Genomic DNA, 5,500 nt, shown 5'->3' on the forward strand with positions numbered 1-5,500 from the left:
CCACCCCCGACGCGCCCCCGGCTCCTGAGACAGCCCTGGGCAGTGGCTGTCCCCGGGGACCGTCCCGGGAGGAGGGAGGCCCCATGTCCTCCTCGCTGACGTTACAGCTAAATGTGGGTTATTTTGCAATAGTGAGCTCACGCCGGGTCCTTTCCCTCCTTCGGCCCCAGCGGGGAGCAGGTCCTGGGCTGCCACCCCCCCCCGGGAACTACGGAGCTGTGCAGTAATTTGCTGGGGCGACTGGGTCAAAACCAGCGCAGACCCTCTGGAAGAACAAAAAGCAAAAATTGCATTAAGTAAACTATGACTGTCTACTACCGAGCAGCTCATTGTAGACAAGGGAGAATATGCAAAAAGCTCTGTTTGAAACCTACTAAATATTACCATGTGCTGTTTATAGGAAACAAATGGGGAAAGGCATGCTGCATCAATAAAACCCTGAACATGGTTGGAGTTGGACTAAAGCCTTTCCACGGCTCTAGGTTATTGAATACCCTTCACTTTCATGTAGTGCCAGGCCTGACCCCTGGACACATACCGCGAAGGGGAAAGTTGACTTGTGGGAATAATAGACATTCCTGGTGAACGATTTAACCTGGCAGGAAAGGGGCGACTTTCAGCCTTTCATATCTCCGCGTGATATTAGGGATGACAATAGCAACAAGTCGAGGGGGGGGGGGGCGGGACACGGGGCGGGCGGGCTGCCGTTGAGCAATGCCGCCGGACCCCGGCAGACGGCGGTGTACAGGGTGAGCCCCCCGCACCGCACGTGGCCCCTGCCTGCCCACGCTGGCCACTCGGCCACCTTGGCCACCTTGTGATGGCAGCAGGCAGACTCTGCATCACCCAGAACCTGGCTTGCAGCCACAGTGCTGCCTCCCAACCCCATCCCGGGCTCCCAGAGCGATGGGTCGTGGGAGTTTTATTTGCAGTGGTGCCCACAGAGGGTGGAAGGAGTTTTTCCAGCCGTTGCGTCCCTCAAGCTCTGTTTTCTCCCGCAGGAGAGCGGGACTTCGGACAGTGCTGAGCTGGAGCGTGTCCCAAGAGTGCACACTGGCAGGAGCTGAATTCCCATCCCATGCATGACTTCCCAGGGTTTTGCTTGAAGGTTTAAACCAATTTATCGCCCCAGGTGCTCCCGCTCCCAGCTCACCCAGGGTTTGTTACCCGCTTTGCTGCAGGCAGCCGGCAAGCGCGGTTTGCTGCCACCCTGCTCTGACTGCGCAGTATGGGGCTGGGGGGTATTTTGGCTGCAGCAGAGCTGGCGGTGAGGTCAGCCATGCACACAGCCGCGCTCCACACTGCTGGCCTGTGCCGACACCACCCTTCTCCCACCCTCGCACCAGCCTGGAGACGGGCTGTCCCTTCTTCTCCCCTTGCTGGTGGGAAGCAGAGCTCCCAGCCCTGCTCCTGCCACCTAAACCAGGGGTGGGCGGCAGCCCTGCGCGCCGTCCCTCTGCAGACCCCACAGCCCAGCACCCGCTGACGGGGCAGGGATGGCGCTGGGAGAGGAGCCCCGATGGGGACGGGGGAATCTCTCCGGGAGGGAAGCGTTTCCGGACTGGTGTCCTCATTGCCAGGGCAGCTCCCACAGCTTTCAGCCAGATGTGCTTGGCCGGGGTGCCGGGCGCTCGCTGGAGCCATGCAAAGGATGTTTCAACTCACGAGGGTTTGTGCGCCGAGGACGGCAGCCGAGGACAGGGCTGGCACAGTGCCGGCAGCCCCGAGCAGCCGAGGTGTGGGCAGTGCTGGGCTGACACCATCCACTCACCAGCTCAACAAACGGCCCCCTCGAGCCCCGCACGCCCGGGATGCTGAGCCCCAGCCCCGCGTCCCCAAGCGCCTGCTGCAGCTGTGCATTGAAAAACTGTTCTCCGCTGGCAGCACGAGAGCCGGGCGAGAGGATGCTCAGGGTGCGGGTTCCAGCCGGGCACGGATCCGTCCCTGCCCCGGGACTCCCAGCTCTGGCCAACCCGGCCAAGCATCTCCCCATGCTTGGCACCACACAAACGTGTTCTCTGCCTGATAACAGACTGGCAAGTTTGGGCATGGGGATGCTCTCATAAAACTTCCCGGGCAGCTGGGCTGGCTGCGAAGTAGTTCAGCTGACCCAGAGAGCCTGGGCAGCTGCAAAACCCTTCCCCAAGGCACAGCCATGCTGCAAATCCACTGCCCTGGCCCAAACATGGTTTCCAAAGCTGGGAATGCCCACCGGCAGCAGTGTCGGGTCAGGGCAGCCCTTTGGCGATGCTCCTTGGCGCCCATCCTCCTGCAGCATCCCTTGCCAGGGCTGAGGAGGAGGTTTGTGCAGCTCCCCCCAGGCCAGGCTGAGGCGAGAGCAGTGCTGCTCGGAGCTCTGCCACAGCTTGGTGGCGTTTGGTATTTTGGGTGAATGGAAGGAGGCTCCATTGTTCCTCTTTTATTGTTCTGTGTTTCCTAAGCGGGACAGGCCCCCTCCTCCCACGCTCTGCCCGGCTGCGGAGCTGGTCCAGCCCTTTGAAAGCCCCACTGCAGCGAAGGCGTCTGTTGAAGTACTGGAAATGCAGAAACATCCCCGTTCCCGGGCACAGACTGGCACCAGCTGCATGTGCAGGGACGAGGGGTGTCCAGGGCAGGGACACGGTTTGTCTCAGTGTCCCCTTTCCCCCCCGTACCCAGTCAGGTCCATGTTCCTGTGTCACCGCACGGTGCTTTGTTTCCATACGAGGCCGTTTGGGCAGCCTCTGCCAAGCCGTGATGGGACGGGACCAAGGGACAGCCCTGGGTGACAGCACGACAGCCACAAGAGGTTGACATCAGCTGCGCCGCACCATCGTTCCTGCCCCCGTGCTGTGACCCAGCGAGGACACCCGGTGCTCTCCCGGCTGTGGGACAGTACAGCCACCCCCACCACTGCCTCCCATCAGGCAGTCGGCCAAAGACCATCCTTTCCGCCTTTCTCCCTGCGGTTTCACTGCTCTCGGTTTCTCGTTACGCTCCACACAACTAAACCCCAATAATAAAACCCCCAGCCGCTATTGTCCTGCCGGCAGCAGCACCGTTCCCCTCCGGAAGCCGTCCTCCGCTGCCCGGCGCTGCAGGATGTGGCACGGGAACATGGCACCGGGCTCCGTGCGAGACGGTGCAGGAGCGCCCGCAGGACGGGGTACAGCCCGTGCGGCCGTTCTGCACCACAAACACTGAAGCCGTAAGGTCGCTGCCATCCCAGAAATGAAGACGCTGGGGAGAGCAAGGGAGCACCAGCCCAGCCGCTCCGGCTTCCTATGGAAGATGCAAGATTTCCAGGGGCCGATTACCAAACGCAGCCAGAACGCCGCGCGCCCAGCTCGGGCGGGTTTGCCCGGATGCAGCTTGGGAAGCTGCCGGCATTGAGCAGCCTCGACCCGCGGGAAGACCCTCAGCTGCAGGCCGGGAACAAACAGGCATTTTGATGAGAAATGTTTGTTTTCTTTTAAAAGAGTTTTAATTGTGGCTTCCAAGGAAGGGAGCTGCTGAAGCCGTCTGTGTTTTTCCGAGCTGCGGCAAGGCGGGTTTTCAAAGGGCATCTAACCCAGCCCAGGGCGGAAGCTGCTCTCAGCCCATCCCCGCTGCGCTTGGGCTGACCCGGGCTCATGAACCCACTGACGGAGCTGCAGGCAGCCCAGCTGCCCCCAGAAGCTGCTACCATCTAGATCAAATCTTTCCTGCAGCCATTCAAACCTGTGGCGTCCTGGCCCGCAGCAGCGCCCGGGGAGAGCGGCTCGGTTGCCAGTTCCTCCTTTCCCGGTTGCCAGTCCCCACACCAGCCCTGCCACCACCAGCACTGCAGCAACACAGACCGGGGGGCTGCACAGGAGCCCCCCCAGGACACAGCCCACCCCTGACCCCATCCCATCCCCACCATGGCGAGCGGCTCAGCACGAGCAGGACCAAACTGGATGCCTGGATGGCAGGGAACCGGCTGCGGTCAAGTCATCCAAGCGGTTAAGTTAATAGAGAGAGGAGCGAAATGATTTGAAAATTTAAAGCCAATCCCCTCCACGAATGAAGCAAAGCCCCAGACTTTCACCTCAGCCCCAGGATCCCGTTGGCTTCTCCCTGCCCGTCACGCGCGGGCAGCTGAGACATGGGAGCTCACTCGGAGGAAAGCGCTCGCCAGAACAGTGTCTCTTTTTTTTTTTTTTTTTCCAGCAGAAAAATATTGATTTTGTTTTAATTAGTGCTAGTGCTGACATCCAAGAGCTCGGAGTGAAGTTGCCAGGCACGGGGCCGGCTCTGCCCCAGGCCGCGGCTCCAAGTCCCCGTCCCACCGCTGGGCAGGGAGCTCCCCACAGCCACCCCTGTGCCCCGGCTGGAGCCGGCATCTGCCCCAGGGCCAGTGCTGGCATCCCGGCCTCTTGCCCAAGCTCCCCAGCCGGGGCCGTTAGTGCTCCCTGAGGCCCCGCAGTGGAGATCCATTGCTGGGAAGGTGCTTGAGCAAGATACCACCAAGGAGCTGCAGGGGAGAAACCCAGCAGCTTCCTCGAGCACAGAAGCAACTCGGTGGGACCTCCGCTTGCCCGGTGTGGAGGAGCCTGGAGGGAGCAAAGAGGCAATGGGGGTGGCAATGGGGCTGCCCTGGGCTCCCGCATCCCCTTACCCCGGGCTCCAGCATGGCCCTGCTCTGCAGCGTCCCGGCCAGGCAGGGTGCAGGGAGCCGTGCCGTGGGTGCCGGCTGGCCAGGCACCGGGGAGCAGAGCGTTAACCGGGGCAGCCGGGCCGGGGAGCGGAGCCCGAGGAATGAGGAAGCCGAGGAGCGGGTACCCGTAGTGGAAACGGCTTGGCACGGGCTGTGGAAAATGGAGGCCTAGAGAAATGTGACAGCAGGCTGGGCTGGCTGGGAGTACCACACAGGCGTATTTAAGCCTTCAAGCCTGCCATTGTTCTCCCCTAATTATTCCCACTCCCTGAGTATTACACCCCATAATTCAGGAAAGCTGAGTAATGGAAGAAACAACAGCAATTTTAATCTCTCAGTACCGGTGGTCTCCACCAAAAAAATGCTTTCAAGAGCTCTGCGGTTGCGACTTCCTCGGTTTGGTGGGCAGCGGAGGGGAGGGAGAGAAGGGCCACCGGCCCATGGGTGCTCGGCTGAGACCGGAGGCAAGTGGGGACAGGACCAGGCCCTTCCTCTGGGTGACAGGAAAGGAGCTGTAGGAACACTTCGGGTGCTGGGAAATCCCTGTCAGGTACCGCGTGAGCCCCATGCCAGCAGCCAGGGTGGCTTCGGGGTGATGCCAGCCCCTCGCCCCCCTGCACTGGGGAACACTGGTTGGCACAGCTGCCGCTGGGGAGGACCAGAGCCGGGCAAAGCACACGCCTCACACCACCGACACTTTACCTTCTGCTCTGAGCAAGAGCACAGAGAAGAGAACTGGGCAGCAGTTTTTGGTCAAAACATGTTTTTCTAAATGGGAACTGGCTTTCGGAAAAGGAAATTCTGATCTCCCTAGAAATGCTCTTGGTTTTCAACGAAAGCCAC

The sequence above is a fragment of the Charadrius vociferus genome, unplaced genomic scaffold, assembly GCF_000708025.1.
Source record: "Charadrius vociferus isolate BGI_N301 unplaced genomic scaffold, ASM70802v2 scaffold812, whole genome shotgun sequence".
In the NCBI taxonomy this organism is placed as follows: domain Eukaryota; kingdom Metazoa; phylum Chordata; class Aves; order Charadriiformes; family Charadriidae; genus Charadrius; species Charadrius vociferus.